Source organism: Cervus canadensis, chromosome 6 (assembly GCF_019320065.1).
Source record: "Cervus canadensis isolate Bull #8, Minnesota chromosome 6, ASM1932006v1, whole genome shotgun sequence".
NCBI lineage: Eukaryota > Metazoa > Chordata > Mammalia > Artiodactyla > Cervidae > Cervus > Cervus canadensis.
In genome coordinates this window covers 11,556,247-11,581,196 of record NC_057391.1, presented here as the reverse complement: position 1 = coordinate 11,581,196, position 24,950 = coordinate 11,556,247, and the positions used below count along the sequence as shown (strand labels likewise).

Below are 24,950 nucleotides of genomic sequence, written 5' to 3'. Positions count from 1 at the left end.
CCCATTATTTAACATAATTTGGCAAAACTCTAAAATTTTAAGTTACTAAAAACATGAAGCAACTATTTTATAGATAGATATACCCAAAACATAATTATTCATAAAGAGTTCACCTTAAAACTCTTATTTCATGTATTGCACTTTTATTTAATAACTTGTGAAAATATCATAACAAGTTTTCTTTTTTTTTCTAGCTGACAACTCTGCAACAAAAATAACATGAATTTATGGACCTTTGGAGGCTTTCCTTGTGGCTCAGATGGCAAAGTCTGCCTGCAGTGTAGGAGACCCAGGCTCAATCCCTGGGTCAGGAAGATCCCCTGGAGGAGGGCATGGCAATCCACTCCAGTATTCTTGCCTGGAGAATCCCATGGGCAGAGGAGTCTGGCGGGCTACAGTCCATGGGGTCGCACAGAGTTGGACATGACTAAGTGACCAACACACACACACGTAGACCTTAAGTACACCTGTGTATGTATTAGTCACTCAGTCATGTCTGACTGTGACCCCATGGACTGTAGCCCGCCAGGCTCCTCTGCCCATGGGATTCTCCAGGCAAGAATACTGAAGTGGGTTGCCATTCCCTTCACCAGGGGATCTTCTCAATCCAGGGACCGAACCCGGGTCTCCAGCATTGCAGGCAGATTCTTTACCATCTGAGCCATCAGGGGAGCATAGGTATAATAAAAATAAGACATGTCTGTATTGATTAAACCAACAAGCTTAAGATAGCTATAATACCAAACACTAATTTAACTGTGGAAAATTCTTAAAGTGATGGGAATACGAGACCACCTTACCCGCCTCCTGAGAAATCTGTATGCAGGTCAAGAAGCAACAGTCAGAACTGGACATGGAACAACAGACTGGTTCCAAATTGAGAAAGGAGTATGTCAAGGCTGTATATTGTCACCCTGCTTATTTAACCTATATGCAGAGTACATCATGTGAAATGCCAGGGTGGATGAAGCACAAGCTGGAATCAAGACTGCCAGGAGAAATATCAATAACCTCAGATATGCAGATGACACCACCCTTATTTTAGAAAGCAAAGAGGAACTGAAGATCCTCTTGATGAAAGTGAAAGAGGAGAGTGAAAAAGCTGGCTTAAAACTCAACATTCAAAAAACGAAGATCATAGCATCCAGTCCCATCACTTCATGGCAAACAGATGGGGAAACAATGGAAACAGTGAGAGACTATTTTTGGGGGCTCCAAAAACTGCAGATGGTGACTGCAGCTATGACTAACCTAGAGAGCATATTAAAAAGCAGAGACATTACTTTGCTGACAAAGGTCCATCTAGTCAAACCTATGGTTTTTACAGTAGTCAGTATGGATGTGAGAGTTGGACCATAAAGAAAGCTGAGCGCCAAAGAATTGGTGCTTTTGAACTGTGGTGTTGGTAGAAGACTCTTGAGAGTCCCTTGGACTGCAAGATCAAACAAGTCAATCCTAAGTGAAATCAGTCCTGAATATTCACTGGAAGGACTGATGCTGAAGCTGAAGCTCTAACACTTTAGCCACCTGATGCAAAGAACTGACTCATTGGAAAAGATCCTGAAGCTGGAAAAGACTGAAAGCAGGAGGAGAAGGAGACGACAGAAGATGATATGGTTGTATGGCATCACTGACTCAATGGACATGAATTTGAGCAAGCTCTGGGAGTTGGGGAAGGACAGGGAAGCCAGACATGCTGCAGTCCATGGGATCACAAAGAGTCAGATACCACTGAGCAACTGAACTGACTGAATTTAATATTGACTATTTCCTAAATTATGTGAACCTGAAATTTATTCTGGCCAGATTCCTTTTTATTTAGAAACACTTAATTTGTAAGTGCTTACTTTAAAGTCAATTAAATAGAACTCTTATAATTTTATTTTGATAATATTCTCCAGAGGTAGAGACATCTCTCATGTATAATGTACACACAGGCATGTAAACAGACAAAACTAGAAATCTCATAGCTTCACTTTTTCTTTTTTTTCTTTTTTTTGGCTGTGTCACAGGACTTGCAGGATCTTAGTTCCCAGACCTGGGATTGAACCCAGGCCCCCTGCAGAGGAAGCTCAGAGTCCTAACCATCTGACCTCCAGGAAATTCCCCTCATAACTTCACTTTAACAAATACAAATCAGGCACTACAATATAAACTTTCTAGTTTATAAATAACAGTTGGAATGAGTTAAATTTGCTCGCTTAAATAACTAAGGCTTTGCTATTTGTGGAACAGATTTTTAAGATTTGTATTTGTGCTCAACAAACTCTTACAGAGACTATAAATTAGATTTTGGGTAATGGAGCCTTTCCAGTGGTTTGAGTTTTAAAAAGTCTTTTTTTCCTTTTGGTTTCAGATCCTACCTGATTGACCTAATTAGGCTCAGCCTCAGTCTTTGAGGCTGTATTTACATTTGTGCTTTGCAGAGATCTGCAAGGGAAAGACAGTTGCCTCTAATTCCCCCAAAGAAGTGGTCTGCCACCTAAGTGATATTAAAATATTAATATGCCCAACTATATTCTCTTTAATTTGCTTTCTATGTATATGTATATACTTTATATCAACGAGAAGATTTCCAACTAAACTGAAAATCAAAAGTGCTATGTTCTAGAACTTAGTTCAATTTATCATGCCTTCAAAAGTTTGCACAAGGCATTTAACAAAGGGCCTCTATCTGAGCATACAGATTAAACCCAGAGCAAAAAAACAAACCTCTATTATTATTTTTACTAGCCCCTGAATATCAACTCCCAGCTTCCACTTTATATAGTGCAAACTCAGGTAACCCTATTGGTTTCCTTTAGCATATTTAGTTAATATTGTCTGACAAGCAGATTTATATGCCCTATCATATAATACCAGGCAGGGGAAGCATTCCCCAGTAAGATACAATATCTACCCCACAACATAATTAGGCAAAAGAGATAAAACCATCTTAGATAAAGCCTACTTAAATGCACCAATTTTTATAAGCTTTATTTCAAATCTATCAACTTTAGTTCCCATTAGGATCCCATCAATCAGCCTTGATCTTACAAGGAGTCCTAGGAACTTTCCTTTCTTTTTATCCCCTAATCATTTTATCTATTTTTGTATAAAAGGCTCTGCGGTCACCATGGAGGGACTGAGGGACCAGGCCCTTTGTCAATCTTTTAACTTTATTAATTGGCCTATTGCCCCAAGTAATTGTTGGCCAGATAGCTCAGCATAATCTTCCTCCAGACTTTTAAATAAATATATACTGAAAATCAAGAATCAATAAATATATATTTATAGTATATACATAATCAGTACATATATCTCCCAGTATTTAAACTGGGATGGGGCCTTCTAACATTGGGGACCAATATGAGGTTGCTCTGGCCCATCCAACCCTAGGTAGTATTATATCAAAACCTTCTGTTTTAATCCTATTAATGTCCATTTTATTTACCCCATTTCTTAATAACCATCTAAAGATTTCTTCACCCTTTTGGGATGAGTCCATTTAAAATTTCCACCTTGTTAGGAAGAAGTCTAGACTTTCCCTTCAGTTTTTGCTTATTTCCCTAGTAATCAACCTAATTAGCATTAATTATCCTAATGTTTATTATTAGGACCTATAAGACCCATTGAGGGGAAGCAAAGACCACAAATAAGGCTTCCCAATCTGGTTTATTTGTTTTAAATAAGGAAGTCATAGATTAACCATTATATATATGTATTTTTTCCACCTTATAATCTGTTTTCTTCATAGGTGCCAATAAAACAGCTGGTTATAATGAGAGTCCTCTAAAAATTTTGCCAATTGAGAAGCTTTTTCAATTGAGAAGATCCACTGTCTGGCTACTGACGAGTAGTGTCTTAACAGTGACTCAAACCAGTAAGACGCCAAGAGGCATCCCCATGACACAGTGCAAAAGATGTAGACTCCACAAAATCTAGAAAGTCTATTCCTGAAAACAGTCTAAGAAAGTAAAGGACCTGTACAGTCACTGTGCAGGTGGATGCAGTGAAGGTTGAGATGACAAAGGCCCCTTCTGGGCTCATGACAAATTTCCCCTTATGACAAATTTCCCTGAGAGTTGGCACAGTCAGACCAAAAAGACCAAAAAACAAACAAACAAACAAACTGCTCAGAATTTCAGTCTATCCAGCCAGCTGTCAAATGAACACCATATGTGTACCTTCCGGATGACAGAGACCAATCTCTCAACACACACACACCCCACTAAGAATATCAGGCAGCACATTCACATCTCAAAGACACAAAGAGAGAACTACAAATTCTCCCTAGAAGGGCTCTGTTTCTCTACGGTCAGAATTCTGGAAAAAAAAAAAAAAATTTATCAAGCTGGATTTCTCTAACTTAATTGCGTATACAATAAAGAGCCCCATATTGGCCATTTTCAGAGAGATTTCCTTTAATTCCCAATCATGTGAGTACTTGTTTGTATATTCATAAGTTTATATATACATAAACCTGGCTTGAGTATTATTGGAAGCTGGCTTTCTGACTCCCCTCATTTAGGAAACATGTTAGGCCACCTAGCAAGAACACTGAAGTGAGTTGCCATGCCCTCCTCCAGGGGATCTTCCTGACCCAGGGATCAAACCCATGTCGCTTATGTCTCCTGCGTTGACAGGTGGGTTCTTTACCACTAGCGCCACCTGGAAAGCCCATCTAGATAGCTCAGTGTCTCTCAACTAAGCAACTCCTAGTATTTTTCAACACGGTTCCCCCTGTATTTTTTCAAATGGGTAGCTAAGTTGTACCTGTTGCTCACTGCCAATTAAAGCTCAGGAGTTGATACCAACCAATAATCGGGAGCTCCAAGAACCGAAAGAGACTCTCCCAAATTCATATGGACCCTCCAACGAGGCGAATGGGTCCAAGAGGCCTCTGTTGGTACCAAGGCTCTGGTTCCTTGTAAAGTTCAGGCAAAGGAGGGAAGTCTGGGTCCCTTTATGGTCGCCCAAAGTGTTGACTGGAAAAAAAAAAAAGCACAACCTAAAAGTTGAGAGTTACGTTTTATTTGGGGAATTACTAAGGACTGAAGCCCAGGATACCATCTCTCAGATAGTTCTGAGGGACTGTTCTGAAGAGGTAAGGGAGGAGTCAGGATGTATAGAAGTGTTTGTAAAAAAACCCAGATAGTTGAACATCAAACGATTACTGCTAGTTAAAGGAAAACCAGACATCTCAAGGTAATGAGTTCAGTGCTTTTCTGGATATGGAAAGATGCAAGCGTTTGAGCTTAATCAAAGTATTCCTTGATATGCACCTTAACTATCTAGGGGCAGTAGCCTGTTTATCTCCATTCTGAGTTCCCCTCGGGATGCACCACTGGGTGGGAGTTGGGGAGGGCGGCTGTGGTGGCTAACAGTTTGATGACCACAACATCCTTTGCTTATTGATACAGCAGGCAACGATCCCAAAAATACTTAAGCTGTGCATCCAGCTCATGGCTGGAGCTGGTTGAAGTGGGAGTGGAGCAAGGAAATGGGAGGCGGAGGGTGTTTTATGATCCTAACCACTCACCTGGAAACCATTTCAATCATTCCAGTAACTCTGCCTGATACTTACTGACTACTCCTCTCTCCCATCCCTCCCCCACCCCCCACCCCCACCCCAAGATACAAGGAGGATATGATGCTTTGATTACTTCTATCTGAAATAGCAGGTAATCCCTCACAGCCTCATCCCTGTCCTACTTCACCCTGAGTGAAGGTACCCAGCTCCCTCTGCTGAAACACACAGCTCACTTCCTGAGGAAGAGCTGTCTTCATCTCTGGGTGTCCAGGGGTCACTCTGGATGTTGGAAGCATGAGTAGAGAGGCTGACCTCTGCTAGTCACCACACTGTTGCCTCTTAGATGCTACAGGCAAAACCAGATCTAGTTACTTCCTTTTTCATACCAACTAATATAGTCACAGTTTGATTCAAAAAGATGGAAAAAAAGGAACCCAATTCATGAGGTGGAGGCTATGAGTGATTTTTTTTCTATAATAATGCCTCTATTTTTACAGTGTTATTTGTGCAATATAGAAAATTCAGGAGAGGACTTCACTGGCAGTCCAGTGGTTAAGACTCTGTGCTTCCACTGCAGGGGGCATGGGTTTGGTCCCTGGTCAGGCAACTAAGATCCAGGGGGCCACCACAAGCTGTGGCAAAAAAAAAAAAGGAAAGAAAGAAAATTAAGGAGAGAAACAAACACTCAGAAAATAATTATTCCTTTCTCTTACACACTGTTAACTGTTACCAAGGAGTTCTTTCTAGCGTCTACAGCCCAGCTGTTGGGGGTCAGCCTGGCTCCTCCGTCTTGTTCCGACAGGACTGTGGCACACTTGGAACATCAACAGGGTGTAGCAAAGTGTGCTGCTCAACCAAGAGCGGAAGCACTGTCTGTACTCGTGTGACTTGGGCAAGAATTTAACTTCTCAATGACTGTAAGCTTATCCTGTAAAAGGGGAGTGATGATGATATTACCTGCTTGGTAAACTTGTAAGAATTAAGTAATATTAACATAAACATTGGGCTTCCCAGGGGGCACTAGTGGTAAAGAACCCGCCGCCACTGCAGGGGAAGTAAGGGACGTGGGCTTGATCCCTGGATCGAGAAGATCCCCAGGGTGAGGGCACACATGGACAGAGGAGCCTGGCAGGCTACAGGCCATAGCGTCACAGTCGGACACGACTGGAGCAACTTAGCACATGCACACGACATAAATATTAATATGCAAAACATACTAAAAGTGCCCGATACTATTGCTGTTATTCTGCTTTTGGAGATCATAGACTATGTTAGGGTACAGCAGATCTCCACACATTCCATTGTGACAATGCTTCAGTTCGGTCGCTTAGCCGTGTCTGACTCTCTGTGACCCCATGGACTGACTGCAGCACGCCAGGCTGCCCTATCCATCACCAACTCCTGGAGCTTGCTCTAAGTCATGTCCATCAAGTCGGTGATGCCATCCGACCATCTCATTCTCTGTCGTCCCCTTCTCCTCCTGCCTTCAATCTTTCCCAGCATCAGGGTCTTTTTCAATGAGTCAGTTCTTCGCAATGCTTTACTGTGTATTTATTAGTGTAATAAACTGATTAATATTTGCATTAATCTCTTACTAGCAGTTGAGTTCCAAGAGGACAGGGACCTTGTCTTCTTAATCACAGCTGAATCCCAGAGTCTAGACCAGTGTCTGGCACTTAATAAATACATCTGTTGATGGACTGGAGATGTACATCCCAGTGAGGAGATACTCAGAGATGGGGCACCTGAACTGCACATGTGCGGGGTGGGGAGATCCCACTCATAGAAGCCCATGGCCTTTCAGAGATCAAACTGCTAGAGAAAGACCAGCACCACTAGAGAGGGTAAGCTAATGTACTTTTTCTACAAACCTCCCTTGTTTGGGGGCTTCCCAGCTGGCTCAGTGTTAAAGACCGCCCGCAGTGCAGGAGACATCAGAGATGAGGGTTCAATCCCTGGGTTGGAAAGATCCCCTGGAGAAGTATATGGCAACCCACTCCAGTATTCCTGCCTGGGAAATCCCATGGACAAAGGAGTCTGGCAGGCTACAGTCCACACAATCACAGTCAGACACAACTTAGCAACTGAGCATACACACACACTTTATCCTCTCCCTGGAACAAGGTGGCAGGACAGGTGAGGTAAATCTAGCTCTGACCTTCACTATAACATCAGGGGCTGCGCAGGATGGCAAGTAGCCCTTTCCTCTCCCTCTGCTGCAGCTCAAGGCCTTTTTCATGCATGGTTCTATTAGAACAGGAGGGAGAAGGAATTAGGCTTTGCACCTGACATAGGGGGTTTGTGGCTGAGGCTTGTTTACTTCTGGGCCTACCTCAGGAGTTGATATCGACCCTACAGTTACACAGTGGAGAGCAGACAAGATTTGGCAGGGGTTGCAAAAATCAAATGCCTTCAGGGCCTGCGTGGATAAAATTAAGCTAAATCAGCTCTATTCAAAATCAGTGGAGAGTAACAAGGGCTGTATCTGGACAGAGAATGAATGACCCATTAATAAGCATTCCAATATAAAACAATTTAAAAAATATTAAGGACAAACAAAATGAGGCAAAGGGCTGATTTGACCTACTACTACTTTGCAACCTCTAATAAAGTAACAAGCCTGATCAGGAGCAAGTCTCTGAAGGTCTCTTATACTCAGGTTCCTCATTTATAAAACCAAGAAAGATATAAGGGGCTCCAGTTTCATCCATTTCATTAGGACTGATTCAAATGAATTCTTTTTAACGGCTGAGTAATATTCCATGGTGTATATGTACCACAGCTTCCTTATCCATTCATCTGCTGATGGGCATCTAGGTTGCTTCCATGTCCTGGCTATTATAAACAGTGCTGCGATGAACATTGGGGTGCACGTGTCTCTTTCAGATCTGGTTTCCTCGGTGTGTATGCCCAGAAGTGGGATTGCTGGGTCATATGGCAGTTCTATTTCCAGTTTTTTAAGAAATCTCCACACTGTTTTCCATAGCGGCTGTACTAGTTTGCATTCCCACCAACAGTGTAAGAGGGTTCCCTTTTCTCCACACCCTCTCCAGCATTTATTGCTTGTAGACTTTTGGATAGCAGCCATCCTGACTGGCGTGTAATGGTACCTCATTGTGGTTTTGATTTGCATTTCTCTAATAATGAGTGATGTTGAGCATCTTTTCATGTGTTTGTTAGCCATCTGTATGTCTTCTTTGGAGAAATGTCTGTTTAGTTCTTTGGCCCATTTTTTGATTGGGTCATTTATTTTTCTGGAATTGAGCTGCAGGAGTTGCTTGTATATTTTTGAGAATCAGTCCTAATGAGATGGATCAAACTGGAGCCCCTTATACAGAGTGAAGTAAGCCAGAAAGATAAAGAACATTACAGCATACTAACACATATATATGGAATTTAGAAAGATGGTAACGATAACCCTATATGCAAAACAGAAAAAGAGACACAGAAATACAGAACAGACTTTTGAACTCTGTGGGAGAAGGTGAGGGTGGGATGTTTTGAAAGAACAGCATGTATATTATCTATGGTGAAACAGATCACCAGCCCAGGTGGGATGCATGAGACAAGTGCTCCGGCCTGGTGCACTGGGAAGACCCAGAGGAATCGGGTGGAGAGGGAGGTGGGAGGGGGGATCGGGATGGGGAATACCTGTAAATCTATGGCTGATTCATATCAATGTATGACAAAACCCACTGAAATGTTGTGAAGTAATTAGCCTCCAACTAATAAAAAAAAAAAAAAAAAAATACAGGTAACTCAAAAAAAAAAAAAAACAAGAAAGACAAACTTCCTCCTGGGGCTGCTGTAAGAGTCAGAACTTTGGGGAAGTACTTGGATTCATCAGATATTGAACTGTGTTACTGTCCAAGATCTTTTGTTTATATTGTTTTAATTCTTTGTGTTATATCATTTATAGAATTTTTTAACTGACTATGCAATTGTCACTCGTGAAAATGAGCAAAATAAGCCCCCAAACATCCCATGACACTTCATCTCTCCAAGCAGTGAATGGAGCCATACCTGCAACAGGGGGTGGCATTTCAGGGTGGTATCACTTCAGAGACAGAATTTTCGCTTCACAGTCTGGTACCTATCCAGAAGGGCCTGGGATCTAGAGGAGAGGTCAAACAGGCCTTATCAGAGGGCTTCAGTGTGGCCACTCAGGAATCCACACAGTATCAGTACAATTAACAACTCCTCTCTAAATAAATGTGAAACAGCCCACTGAGTAAAACTCACCCTGTCAAATCTGATTTTACAAAGGAATGTCAACTGAAGCAATAGAGAGGGTTTGTTTGTTTTCTGCCTATCTACTGAAAAAGACTAAAAAATATATAATATCCAATACTGGTGAAGAAACTGGTGATAGCGGGTAAATCTGATATAGCAGCACAAGTGACCCTGTTAAACTGTAAGTCAGATCAAGTCTCTCCACACTCCAAACATTCCAGTGGCTTCCCATCTCAGTCAAAGGAAAAGCTCCAATGATAGTCTGCCAGCATTGCTTGAAGAGCAAAACCTGAAATCTACCTAAACAGTGATGAATTACTGGTTACATAAAGGATTTCTCATCTTTCCAGTAGTCAATTATATAGCAGTTAAAAGAAATCAGTTCAGTTCAGTCACTCAGTCATGTCTGACTCATTGTGACTGCATGGACTGCTGCATGCCAGGCCTCCCTGTCCATCCCAACTCCCAGAGTTTGCTCAAACTCATGTCCATCAAGTCAGTGATGCCATCCAACCATCTCATCCTCTGTCATCCCCTTCTCCTCCTGCTTTCAATCTTTCCCAGCATCACGGTCTTTTCCAATGAGTCCGTTCTTTGCATCAGATGGCCAAAGTATTGCAGTTCAGCTTCAGCATCAGTCCTTCCAATATTCAGAACTGATTTCCTTTAGGATGGACTGGTTGGATCTCCTTGCAGTCCAAGGGACTCTCAAGAGTCTTCGCCAACACCACAGTTCAAAAGTATCAATTCTTCTGCACTCAGCATTCTTTATGGTCCAATTCTCACATCCATATATGACTACTGGAAAAACCATAGCTTTGACTAGATGGACCTTTGTCAGCAAAGTGATGTGCTTTTTAATACTGTCTAGGCTGGTTATAGGGTTTGTTCCAAGGGGCATGTGTTTTTTAATTTCGTGGCCGCAGTCACCATCTGCAGTGATTGTGCAGTCCAAGAAAATAAAGTCTCTCACTGTTTCCAATGTTTCCCCATCTATTTGCCATGAAGTGATGGGACTGGATGCCATGATCTTCGTTTTTTGGATGTTGAGTTTTAAGACAGCCGTCTCACTCTCCTTTTTCACTTTCATCAAGAGGCTCTTTAGTTCCTCTTTGTTTTCTGCCATAAGGGTGGTGTCATCTGTGTATCTGAGGTTATTGATATTTCTCCTGGCAATCTTGATTCCAGCTTGTGCTTCATCCATCCTAACATTTCGCACAATGTACTCTGCATATAAGTTAAATAAGCAGGGTGACAACACACAGCCTTGACGTACTCCTTTCCCAATTTGAAACCAGTCTGTTGTTCCATGTTTGGTTCTAACTGTTGCTTCTTGACCTGCATACAGATTTCTTAGGAGGCAGGTAAGGTGGTCTGGTATTCCCATCTCTTTAAGAATTTTCCACAGTTTGTTGTGATTCACATAGTCAATAAATAGACATAAAACTAAAAGGAATGACACCTAGAATGTCAGCTTCATGAGGCACGGGACTCTGCGTGACTAGTTCATGGCTGGCTGCCTAGTGCCTGCACAAAGTAGGAGCTCAAGAACTGTTTGTTGACTAAATATTCTTAGCACAGTAAATACCCTGCCCATAGTAAGTCCAATCATAATATATTTATGTAGAAACACTTCTGCAAAGACTATATAAGAATGGATGTACTTTTGTCACTAGCAAATATAGAATGAACAAAACCAACCAAACAAAAAAACCTTGTACTATATCTCTCAAACCCAGCTATTGGAATCATACTTAAGGCAAGGAGATATAAACGGTTACTTCTAGGAAAGGAAACACTAAATTTTCACTTCATGTATTTTGAAACTATTTGAATTTTTCCCATATAAATGAATTAATTCTATAACTTTTAATTATTATTTATTTATTTATTGGCTGCCTTGGGTCTCAGTTGCATCATACGGGACCTTTTGCGTGGCATGTGGACTCTAGTTGTGGCGCACAGGCTCAGCAGCTCTGTGGCATACGGCACCTTAGTTCCCTGGCCAGGGATCAAACCTGTATCCTCTGCATTGCATGGCAGATTCTTAACCACTGGACTACCCCCCAGGGAAGTCTCTTTTATAACTTTCTAAAAGTGGGCACAATAAAGGACAGAAACGGTCTGGACCTAACAGAAGCAGAAAATATTAAGTAGAGGTGGCAAGAATTACACATAAGAACTATACAAAAAAGATCTTCATGACCCAGATAACCACAGTGGTGTGATCACTCACCTTGCGCCAGACATCCTGGAATGTGAAGTTCAGTGTGCCTTAGGAAGCATCACTACGAACAAAGCTAGTGGAGGTGATGGAATTCCAGATGAGCTATTTCAAATCCTAAAAGATGATGTTAAAGTGCTGCACACAACATGCCAGCAAATTTGGAAAATTCAGCAGTGGCCACAGGACTGGAAAAGGTCAGTTTTCATTCCAACCCCAAAGAAAGGCAATGCCAAAGAATGTTCAAACTACCACACAATTGCACTCATCTCACACGCTAGCAAATGCTCAAAATTCTCCAAGCCAGTCTTCAATAGTACGTGAACTGAACGAACTGAACCAAGAACTTCCAGATGTTCAAGCTGGATTTAGAAAAGGCAGAAGAACTAGAGATCAAATTGCCAACATCTGTTGGGTCATAGCAAATGCAAGAGAGTTCCAGAAAAACATCTACTTCTGCTTTATTGACTACTCCATAGCCTTTGACTGTGTGGACACAACAAACTGTGGAAAATTCTTAAAAGAGATGGGAATATGAGACCACCTTACCTGCCTCCTGAGAAATCTGTATGCAGGTCAAGAAGCAACAGTTAGGAAAAAAAAAAGAAGCAACAGTTAGAACCGAACATGGAACAACAGACTGGTTCCAAACTGGGAAAGGAGTATGTGAAGGCTGTATACTGTCACCTTGCTTATTTAACCTATATGCAGAGTACATCATGTGAAATGCCGGGGTAGATGAAGCACAAGCTGGAATCCAGACTGCTGGGAGAAATATCAATAACCTCAGATACACAGATGACACCACCCTTATGGCAGAAAGCAAAGAGGAACTAAAGAGCCTCTTGATGAAAGTGAAAGAGGAGAGTGAGACGGCTGTCTTAAAACTCAACATTCAAAAAACGAAGATCATGGCATCCAGTCCCATCACTTCATGGCAAATAGATGGGGAAACATCGGAAACAGTGAGAGACTTTATTTTGGACTGCACAAACACTGCAGATAGTGACTGCAGCCATGAAATTAAAAGACACTTGCTCCTTGGAAGAAAAGTTATGACCAACCTAGACAACATATTGAAAAACAGAGACATTACTTTGCCAACAAAGGTCTGTCTAATCAAAGCTATGGTTTTCCAATAGTCATGTATGGATGTGACTGTTGGACCATAAAGAAAACTGAGTGCAGAAGAATTGATGCTTTTGAACTGTGGTGTTGGCGAAGACTCTTGAGAGTCCCTTGGACTGCAAGGAGATCCAACCAGTCCATCCTAAAGGAAATCAGTTCTGAATATTGGAAGGACTGATGCTGAAGCTGAACTGCAATACTTTGGCCATCTGATGCAAAGAACGGACTCATTGGAAAAGACCGTGATGCTGGGAAAGATTGAAAGCAGGAGGAGAAGGGGATGACAGAGGATGAGATGGTTGGATGGCATCACTGACTTGATGGACATGAGTTTGAGCAAACTCTGGGAGTTGGGATGGACAGGGAGGCCTGGCATGCAGCAGTCCATGCAGTCACAATGAGTCAGACATGACTGAATGACTGAACGGAACTGACTGAAAAAATAGTTTTGTTTTGCTTTATCTGCTTTTTCAGTGAAAGATATTACCAAAGTTTTAAGAGAGTGAGGGGAGAGCCTGGAAAGGAAGATGTAGGCCTATATTATGAGAAGTCTTTAAAAAAGACTTTATATCATTTTTCAAAGGAGAGGGTGTTCTAAATTAAAATGTTCAGTTCTACTTTCTCAGACAAATGTAGTACCCACCAAATTTTCTGTTTTTTCTCTTTGACCTTTTTCCTAACAACCTCTCTTCCCTCCTCCTATCTTCTTTCCACAAATATATATCGAGTGTCACATTCCAGGCCCTGGGGATCCAATTGTGGATAAGATTCACCCCTATTTACAGAGCAGAGATGAAGTTAATTGAAACTCCAATTGTAAAAAATTGTTTGTTTTTTCAATGAGTCCATTATTTTAGACTGAGAAAGCTTTGCAGTTTTCTCAAATGCTGTGGGAAAGACTGAAGGAGGACTGAGAGGGAGATCAGAGTTTCTTCACCAAATATACTGCAAAGGAAGAAAGATATGTAGGAATAAATCTACAGATTAAGAAACTTTAGACGTATATCAAGAGATTGCAATGTCTGGATGTTACTTGGATCCTAATTCAAACAACCAAAGTGTAAAAGAGTAAAACTTATGATATTTATGAGTCAACTGGATATTTGAAAGTTGACTAGGTATTTGATGAAAATAGGGGTTTGCTGCTACTTATTTTAAATGTGATAATGGTACTGTAATTGTTATGGACTTAAGTCTCTCCCTTTCAAGAGAATGAGAAGACAAGTCAGATTGGGAGAAAATATTTGCAAAATACATATCTGATAAGGGACCATTATCCAAAATAAGGGCTTCCCTGGTGGCTCAGATGGTAAAGAATCTGTCTGCAATGCAGAAGACTTGGGTTCGATCCCTGGGTTGGAAAGATCCCCTGGGGGAGGGCACAGCAACCCGGTCCAGTATTCTTCTGGAGAATCCTACAGTCCATGGGGTCATAAAGAGTTGGACACAACTGAGCGACTAAGCACACACACAAACACATACACACACATCCAAAATATACAAACAACACTTAAAACTTAACAAGAAGAAAGCAAATGATCTGATTAAAAAATGGGCAAAACACCTGAACAGAAACTTAACCAAATTAGATATATAGATGGCAAGTAAGCACATGACAAGATGTTCAACATCATATGTCACTAGGGAACTACAAATTAAAACAACAATGATATACCGCTATTTACCTATTACTATAGTCAAAATCTAGAACACTGACAATATCAAATGCTGGTGAGAAGGTAGAGCAACAGGAATATATAACAGTACAATCACCAATGCTGCTGGAAATATACAATAGTACATCACTTCAAAGGACATTTTGGCAGTTTCTTACAAAACTAAACATACGTTTACCATACAAGCCAGCAATCTCTCTCCATGATATTTATTTACTTGAGTTGAAAAACCTCTGCCCACAAAAAAACATGCACAAGGATGTTTATAGTAGCTTTACTGATCATTGCCAAAACTTGGAAGCAACCAAGATATTCTTCAGTAAACTGTGGTTTACCCAAACAATGGAATATTATTAACATATAGCACAAAAAAGAAATGAGCTATCAAGCCATGAACAAACATGAAAGAACTTTAAATGCATATTACCAAGCAAAAGAAGCCAAACTGAAAGGAATACTTACTGTATGATTCCAACTATATGACATTCTGGAAAAGCAAAACCATGAAGACAGTAAAAGGATCAGTGGTTCCTGGAAGTCATCGAAGAGGGAGGGATAAAAAGAGCAGACAGGATTTTTAGAGCGGTGAAACTATTCTGTACACTACAGTGCTAGATACATGTCACCATACATTTGTCAAAACCCATAGAATGTACAGTACCAAGAGTAAACCCTATAATAAACTATGGACTTTGGGTGATAGTGTCACTATCACCCTGTGTGTCAGTGTAGGTTCATCAGTTCAGTTCAGTTCAGTTCACTCATTCAGTCGTGTCCAACTCCTTGCGACCCCATGAATCGCAGCACGCCAGGCCTCCCTGTCCATCACAAACTCCTGGAGTTTAATCAAACTCATGTCCATCGAGTCGGTGATGCCATCCAGCCATCTCATCCTCTGTCGTCCCCTTCTCCTCCTGCCCTCAATCCCTAGCATCAGGGTCTTTTCCAATGAGTCAGCTCTTCGCATGAGGTGGCCAAAGTATTAGAGTTTCAGCCTCAGCATCAGTCCTTCCAATGAACACCCAGGACTGATCTCCTTTAGGATGGACTGGTTGGATCTCCTTGCAGTCCAAGGGACTCTCAAGAGTCTTTGCCAACACCACAGTTCAAAAGCATCAATTTTTCGGCACTCAGCTTTCTTCACAGTCCAACTCTCACATCCACACATGACCACTAGAAAAACCATAACCTTGACTAGACAGACCTTTGTTGGCAAAGTAATGTCTCTGCTTTTTAATTTGCTATCTAGGTTGGTCATAACTTTCCTTCCAAGGAGTAAGCGTGTTTTAATTTCATGGCTGCAGTCACCATCTGCAGTGATTTTGGAGCCCAAAAAAATAAAGTCTGACACTGCTTCCACTGTTTCCCCATCTATTTCCCATGAAGTGATGGGACCAGACGCCATGATCTTAGTTTTCTGAATGTTGAGCTTTAAGCCAACTTTTTCACTCTCCTCTTTCACTTTCATCAAGAGGCTTTTTAGTTCCTCTTCACTTTCTGCCATAAGGGTGGTGTCATCTGCATATCTGAGGTTACTGATATTTCTCCTGGCAATCTTGATTCCAGCTTGTGCTTCTTCCAGCCCAGCGTTTCTCATGATGTCCTCTGCATATAAGTTAAATAAGCAGGGTGACAATATACAGCCTTGATGTACTCCTTTTCCTTACTGGAATCAGTCTGCTGTTTCATGTCCAGTTCTAACTGTTGCTTCCTGACCTGCATACAGGTTACTCAAGAGGCAGGTCAGGTGGTCTGGTATGCCCATCTCTTTCACAATTTTCCACAGTTTATTGTGATCCACACAGTCAAAGGCTTTGGCATAGTCAATAAAGCAGAAATAGATGTTTTTCTGGAACTCTCTTGCTTTTTTGATGATCCAGCAAATGTTGGCAATTTGATCTCTGGTTCCTCTGCCAGCTTGAACATCTGGAAGTTCACGGTTCACCTATTGCTGAAGCCTGGCTTGGAGAATTTTGAGCATTACTTTACTAGCGTGTGAGATGAGTGCAATTGTGCGGTAGTTTGAGCGATCTTTGGGATTGGAATGAAAATTGACCTTTTCCAGTCCTGTGGCCACTGCTGAGTTTTCCAGATTTGCTGGCATATTGAGTGCAGCACTTTCACAGCATCATCTTTCAGGATTTGAAATAGCTCAACTGGAATTCCATCACCTCCACTAGCTTTGTTCGTAGTGATGCTTTCTAAGACCCACCTGACTTCACATTCCAGGATGTCTGGCTCTAGGTGAGTGATCATGCCATCCTGATTATCTGGGTCATGAAGATCTTTTTTGTACAGCCCTAGAGAGGAGCGACCCCACGCCCAAGGCCAGGGGTGGAGGCCCGAGAGGAGCTACCCCACGTCCAAGGAGTGGACGCACTGGGCGCAGGAGGGCCGAGAGGAGCTACTCCACGTTCAAGGTCAGGAGGGGTGGCTGTGAAGAGATACCCCTCATCCAAGGTAAGAAGCAGTGGCTGCGCTTTGCTGGAGCAGCCGTGAAGAGATACCCCATGTCCAAAGTAAGAGAAACCCAAGTAAGACGGTAGGTGTTGCGAGAGGGCATCAGAGGGCAGTCACACTCAAACCATAATCATAGAAAACTAGCCAACCTGATCACAGGACCACAGTCTTGTTTAACTCAGTGAAACTAAGTCATGCCTTTGGGGCCACACAAGACGGTCAGGTCATGGTGGAGAGGTCTGACAGAATGTGGTCCACTGGAGGCGGGAATGGCAAACCACTTCAGTATTCTTGCCTTGAGAATCCCATGAACAGTATGAAAAGGCAAAATGATAGGATACTGAAAGAGAAACTCCCCAGGTCGGTAGATGCCCAATATGCTACTGGAGATCAGTGGAGAAAGAACTCCAGAAAGAATGAAGGGATGGAGCCAAAGCAAAAACAATACCCAGTTGTGGATGTGACTGGTGATAGAAGCAAGGTCCAATGCTGTAAAGAGCAATATTGCATAGGAACCTGGAATGTTAGGTCCATGAATCAAGGCAAATTGGAAGTGGTCAAATAGTAGATGGCAAGAGTGAATGTCGACATTCTAGGAATCAGCAAAATAAAATGGACTGGAATGGGTGAATTTAACTCAGATGACCATTATATCTACTACTGTGGGCAGGAATCCCTTAGAAGAAATGGAGTAGCCATCATGGTCAACAAAAGAGTCTGAAATGCAGTACTTGGATGCAATCTCAAAAATGACAGAAAGATCTCTGTTCGTTTCCAAGGCAAACCATTCAATATCACAGTAATCCAAGCCCATGACCCAACCAGTAGCACTGAAGAAGCTGAAGTTGAACAGTTCTATGAAGACCTACAAGACCTTTTAGAACTAATATCCAAAAAAGATGTCTTTTTCATTATAGGAAACTGGAATGCAAAAGTAGGAAGTCAAGAAACACCTGGAGTAACAGGCAAATTTGGCCTTGGAGTACAGAATGAAGCAGGGCAAAGGCAAATAGAGTTTTGCCAAGAGAACACACTGGTCATAGCAAACACCCTCTTCCAACAACACAAGAGAAGACTCTACACATGGACATCACCAGATAGTCAACACCGACATCATATTGATTATATTCTTTGCAGCCAAAGACAGAGAAGCTCCATACAGTCAGCAAAAACAAGACCAGGAGCTGACTGTGGCTCAGATCATGAACTTCTTATTGCCCAATTCAGACTTAAATTGAAGAAAGTAGGGAAAACCACTAGACCATTCAGGTATGACCTAAATCAAATCACTTATACAGTGGAAATAGATTTAAGGGACTAGATCTGATAGACAGAGTGACTGATGAACTATGGATGGAGGTTCATGACACTGTACAAGAGACAGGGATCAAGACCATCCCCATGGAAAAGAAATGCAAAAAGGCAAAACGGTTGTCTGAGGAGGCCTTACAAATAGCTGTGAAAAGAAGAGAAGCAAAAAGCAAAGGAGAAAAGGAAAGATATTCCCATTTGAATGCAGAGTTCCAAAGAATAGCAAGGAGAGATAAGAAAGCCTTCCTCAGCAATCAATGCAAAGAAATAGAGGAAAACAACGAAAGGGAAAGACTAGAGATCTCTTCAAGAAAATTAGAAAAATAAAAAAAATAAAAAGAAAAGAAAATTAGAGATACCAAGGGAACATTTCGTGCGAAGATGGGTTCGATAAAGGACAGAAATGGTAGGTTCATAGAGTATAACAAATGTATCACTCTGGTGTTGGGACATTGACAGTGGTGGAGGCTGTGTGTGCTAGACAGAGGATATGAGAACTCTCTGTTCTTTCCACTCCATTTTGCTATGAACCTAAAAGTGCTCTAAAATTAAAGTTTAATTAATTTAATTAGTTTAAAAAAATCCTTCTGTTTTAGAGATACATAATGAAATATTTATGGACAAGATGTTAAGCAATCTGTAATCTGCATCAAAACAAAATGTTGGAGAGAAGTGGGCAGGGTATAAATGAAACAGGACTGAGAATTGAGCTGATAATAGAAACAGCGTGAAGGGTATGTGGGGGTTTATTATGCTACTCCCCATCTATGTCTATGTTTGAAAATCTTCAGTATTATTAAGACAAATGGGACAGATCTATAATTTCTTTGGACTTCTACTTTGGTGAAAATAGAGGAATAGGGTGGGATGATGAGGGAAAGCAGATAGCCTGGAGCTTAGAAGTATGATTTGTAATTGGACAAGATCTAGACTAGAGGAGGCAGGAAGACATAGGGCAAAGGACAGTATAGGAGATGGAAAGGGAGGGAAGGACAGAAAAGGAATGTGGACTCACTGCCTTGACCTCACTTTCTCTCTTCCCCTTGTCCTCACTCACTCCTTACCTTTCCTCTCTGTAGGTGAAAAATCATATTGGGAACTTAACAGTGAACATTTTAGGCACCAATCCATGAAATTTCAATGCAGTCAGCATGGCCTTAGAATCTACATTTCAACATGTGCTGTAGGAGATTGGATGGGTACCTGAACCTCCCTTGAGCCCCAATACCTGGCTTCTGTGAGAAGCATGTTATTTCTGTCACTAACCTTTACTCTGCCAGACTGGAGACCAAATCACTCTGCCTTTCAAAGCCTCTGTGACAGTAGTCCACTGTTTCAAAGCAGGAAAAAATAAAGGGGATGATAGATTATGCAAAAAGAAGTTGTTTATTGATTTCCTTTAATGTATGTGAGGATACATGCAAATGCTAAAGGTCTCTTGAGTGGGAAAAAGAAATTCATTAGCCTGCTCTGACTTGAAAGACATATCCTTTAAGACCTTCTAACTCTTTGTGCTAACGTTCTCTGATTTTATATTCACTGAACAACCTTTTGATGTTTAATGGAATTCTACTAAGAATTAAAAAACAAAAGCACTTACCAGTTGCCTCAAGTGATATGGTCCTCTTGGTAGTTCTACCTTTCATCATCAATTTTAATCACTGTCCTTTTGCTTCCCAGGTTTCCTGAAAGCCTGTATTCAGAAGATGTGATTACCCATCAGGAAACTAATAAATTCAATCTTTAGTACTGGGTAAGGTAACGCATCAGTCCATGGAACTGAGCTGGAACTGAGCACAGGGTTGTCGTCACACATTAGGGGTAACTCAGCAACACCTTCCTTTACCCACACATTCTTGGCCACATCCCTCCAACTAGGGAAAGAATTTTAAATTATAACAAAGTAATCAGGACGCAGCCTTACTTACCTAGATGCCAGCGCCTGCTCAAGCACAGGAGTCTTGAGATGGTGGGACCAGCCAAGCTGGAAGAGGAGTTCTGAAGCAAATAAGGCAATCTCTGTCCCTGGTCCTTGATGCTGCCAGGGACATTCCCATGGACTGATGTGCCGTCCTCTGCCTTCTCTGATATAAGGAGGAGATAGGAAAGAACTACAGCAACTGGAGCCCCCACTCTCCCACAGAACAAACTGTGACTAGTCAAACTCAGTTCTTCGGTTCAAAATATCCTCCCTCCTTGATCCACCCCACTACCAAACCCCATCAGGGAAGAGCAGAAAAAAAGGAGGCAAAGGCCTAAAGCCTTCTGGATGCCTTTCTGTTCCCACTTGTAACCTATGTGGTACAGAATTGTTCTTTGAACCATAACTAGCCAGGGGCCTGCTGGCGTTCATTCAGGCCTATCTCTAGCTGACATTTCCTGGCTCCCAAGAGGTTAGAAAGAAAGCCTCTTCTTGTCCCCTCAAAGACCTCTCTGAGGCATAGGCTGCTATGGGGACATCGGGTGGCCAGAGGTGAGGTAGGCAAGGACCCACGATGCCTCACAGAAAAACCTAAGTGCAAATCCTCAGCAGTGACCTTGGCCAGGGTAAGGGAACTGACTGAAGCCTCTCCCTGCCTCCCTCAAAGGCTGCTGCTGCTGCTGCTGCTGCTAAGTCACTTCAGTCGTGTCCGACTCTGCGAGGGACAAAGTGAGCATCCGGGCTGAGGAGACCAAGAGGGAAAGTCTTGATGTGGAAATTGGCTCACATCAGCTACGAAACACACACAGTATGCTTAGTATGGGCACTACTCAAGCAGGAATAACTTCAAAAAGAGTAGGAAAAGGGGTCTGTCAGCTGGTTCAGAGGATATGAGTGAGGGGTCTGAAGAGGGACGGGGAAGAGGGGCAGATATCAGTGAGAGTCAAGCTGGTGCACCAAAGGGCCCAACTGAGTGAGGAGACAGACTGTGAATAGGTCACGGGGTTACCCAGATAATTGAGGCCCATGCGTCAACGAGAGGCAGGAGGGCAGGGGGCCAGAAACAAAAAAGGAAGAGCCCGAGAACGGGGAAAGAGAGAAGAGGCGGTCACAGCCCAGGGCCCGGCGAAGTCGAGGTCGTGTGGGCAGAGGGGTCGGTGGCGGCCGTCGCAAAATCTTTGCGATGAGGGGCACTGAGCAAGACAAGCCGGGTAGCTTCTCGCTGACGTAGCGCCCCGCCCACAAAGTCCTTAAAGCCCCGCCCCAAGCGCCTCGCGCATCCCGGGCGCTGAGTTCCTTTTCGTCGCGCGGCCCTGTACAGTTCCGGCTGCTGCGCGCGGGCGGAAAGTTTTTGCGGACGGACTGTGTCGGTGATGGGCGCGGCGTGAGTGGAGGAGGCCGGAGACCTTAGGCTGCTTTTGATTGCTTGTTAGAGCTGCCGGAGAAGGGGTCCGCGGCGGGGAACAGCGCGGGGCCGACGCCCGGCTTTTCCGCTGCCTGGGTCCCAGTTCTGCGCCTTTCTTCGTTCTGCGGCGCCGGAGCTCCGCACAAGCACACCATTGCGGGCCCCTGCTCAGGCCCCCTTCGCCTCCTCTTCTCATAGGAGAGACTTCTAGATCTCAAGCATTTTTGAGTGATTTTTAAGGTAAAAACACAACTCCAAACAGACGCGATCCAAATGCAGGAGTTCTGTATTTCCAGGTTGTCACTTGAGAGGTGAAGTTGTAACTGAGAAAGGTGGAGGGAACTCAACCGGGCAAGGGATGCCAGGCCAACAGAGAAACTTGCGAGTAGGTTAGTGGATCCATAGAAATTCGAGTGGAATCTCGCCTTAAGACGGTAAGAATCAGTTCTTTATGAATAAGCTAATTGTCTCCTTCTGGTAAGAATTATAAATATGTAGCTGATGGAGATGGCCACATCAAGGGACTGAGAGCTTTTCTCAAGAGTAGACTGTTCTGGGAAAAGAAGACTACCGGTTGTCTTAAGCATCGTTTGTAAACAGTACTTATGACAGAAGTGTGGGGGTGGGGTGAAAGGTAAGACTCAACCCAAGAGAGAAATAACGTGTTTTCACAGAATTGCTGAACTGTGTGGGGAGGGATTTTTTTCCATTTTAATCAGGCCTAGGCTGCTTGAGTGAATCGTTCTTCAAGAATATTCACTTCCATCTTTTACTTCTGTGCTTAAACAACCTGAGTTCCGAATTGATTTCCTATGACTCTGCTATTGTTAAGGAGGTGTGTTTGGGGGTGGACACACACGTATCAGTCAGAAGAAAGAGCCAGCTCCAGAGGTGCCTTCCTAGGAGGCAAGACTGCAAGCTGTGAACACCCATTCCAGTATTACAGCAGATTTCATGAGCTGGATGGAAATGCTTTCTTATATATGATCTAAATCTGTGTCCCCTGATTCTCATTCTCCTAAGAGATGAGGTCAGTACTGCTCATCCCCAACTTTCAGTAACTTTCGTAAAGGCCTCTATACTTGAGTGGGAATACCATAGGAGGTGGATAAATTCTGTGTAGGCAGACGCATAGAAGTTCCTGATACCTCTGCTTGAAGGAGGAGAGGAGGAAGTGTGTTTCTGGTGTGCAGAGTTAAAATTTGTAATGTGTTTTGCCAAAAATTAATGTTATAGCTGGTGCTGAGAGGTAGTTCACTAGTAATTATCAAGTTTTGTCAAATCCATACTATGTGCCAGTTGTGGGAAAGTCTTTTGTTCCTTTTTTTTTAAATTTGTTTTTGTTGTTTTTTTTTTTGCCACACTGCCTGTGGAATCTTAATTCCCTGACCAGAGATCTAACCCACGTCCCCTGCAGTGGAAGCTGGGAATCTTAACCATTGGACCACCAGGGAGGTTCTGATGTGATAGGTTCTTCAGAGACACTGATGGGCAAGAACTCACACTGCCCCTGCTCCTGTTGAGCTTGTGGTCAATGTAGTGTAGTTGAACCAGGATTGCACAGAACCTCACTTCTTGAACAACACAGCTGAGGTCAAAAAAGGGTCTGGAAAGATGAGTAGATGAAATAGTACTAAGTTAATAAGCCTTAGTGCATGCATTTGACTCTCGAAGAAACTCTCTGAGCCTGTTAACTTTGGACACAGTTTTAACAAGCTGGATTACCTGGCTTTCTAGCTCATAGTCGCCAAAAGCCCAAAATTGAAAAGAAGGATGATTACAGAGGCAAGTAGAATGCAAACTGATGGTCCAAAAATTAGTTGTGAAGAGGAGGCATCAAAACACAACAGCCTGGATCCCTTGAGTGAAAGGCAATGTTTCTGGATTTGTTCTACATAATACTTGTTCCATGGGACCTTAACTGATGATCAGAGGAGGGTTAAATGGGAAGTACAGAGTTAGCAAATTAAACTGAATTCTTTGCTGTAGAGTTTTTGTGTCTTTTTTATTTATTTTTGGCTGTGCTAGGTCTTTGTTACTGTGTGGGCCTTTTTCTAGTTGCAGCAAGAGAGAGCCCCTCTTTGTTGCAGTGCCAGGGCTTCTCATTGCGGTGGCTTCTCGTTGCAGAGCAAGACTATGGGATGCACGGGCTTCAGTAGTTGTGGTTCCTGGCTTTAGGGCACAGGCTCAATATTTGTAGCACACGGGCTTAGTTGCTGCGTGTTATGTGGGACCTGCCCAGACCAGAGCTTGCACCCATGTCTCCCACTTTGGCAGGTGGATTCTTTACCACTGAGCCACCAGGGAAGCCCTCAGTATCTTTAATAAGAACTGAACTCATTTTTCTTGGAGCATCTGTCCAGGATAGTGTTTTGCAGCACACACTTGGAACAATGGCAGTGTAAATTAAAACATCAGTCAGCAATGTGCTGGGCAGTATTATTGTTTATAGTTGTGATGCTAAATCAGAAGGAATTATGTTTAGCACACTGTATTTAATGAGGCACAGATTATGGATGCACATTTCAATTTTTTCTATCAAAATGGTTAAACATTTTGGAATTCTGAGTCTGAAGGAGTAATCTCTTTTAGTCTTTATTGGTATTGAATACATGAGTCATTACTGTATTTGAAATGTATCTAGGCCATTATGTGGTAAAAAGGCTTTTTCTACTTAATCTGAGCCCCTGATCCCCCTGTATAACATTGTTTCTGTGAGCCCTAAAGTCCTGAATTCCCAACAGCCTTTTTACAAATAGAATTTGAGAATATCACATATTTGCAGTTGGACACGGTACTAAAACACTCAGTGTTTTGAAGTAAGTTCCAAGAAAGAAATTAGTGAAGATTAAATTTCTAACTTATTTATGTCCATCTTGAGACTTCTCTAATTAAATATATGCAATACGGTTTTTATGAAGTTGTAATCAGTGTATAAATATAGTCCTATGACCTGCATTTCTCAGTTGCTGATACTTTATATAAATATTTCTGATATTGATGTGTGTCATTTATGATATTTATACTATTTATACTAATGACTATTTATGTCATTTATACTGTATGATATTTCACTGTGT

General features: G+C 42.3%; 2 protein-coding genes across 9 annotated transcripts in view; one reads left to right on the top strand and one right to left on the bottom strand.

Moving 5' to 3' along the window:
* The window catches only part of SLC24A1 (solute carrier family 24 member 1), a 78,047-nt gene extending 56,350 nt beyond the window's left edge, over positions 1-21,697 (bottom strand). For 4 of the 6 annotated variants that reach the window (XM_043470841.1, XM_043470837.1, XM_043470840.1 and 1 more), the window contains exons 1-3: positions 20,473-21,697; positions 20,145-20,237; positions 15,236-15,304 (exon numbers count right to left, since the gene is read on the bottom strand). The gene's annotated coding sequence lies outside the window, so the exon portion shown is untranslated. The remainder of the gene's footprint in view (positions 1-15,235; positions 15,305-20,144; positions 20,238-20,472) is intronic. The other 2 variants (XM_043470839.1, XM_043470838.1) reach the window with 2 other exon arrangements.
* Positions 21,698-21,790: 93 nt separating this feature from the next.
* The window catches only part of INTS14 (integrator complex subunit 14), a 32,233-nt gene continuing 29,073 nt past the window's right edge, over positions 21,791-24,950 (top strand). For 2 of the 3 annotated variants that reach the window (XM_043470830.1, XM_043470828.1), the window contains exon 1: positions 21,791-22,110. The gene's annotated coding sequence lies outside the window, so the exon portion shown is untranslated. Of the gene's footprint in view, positions 22,305-24,950 lie in introns of all 3 variants that reach the window. The other variant, XM_043470829.1, reaches the window with a different exon arrangement.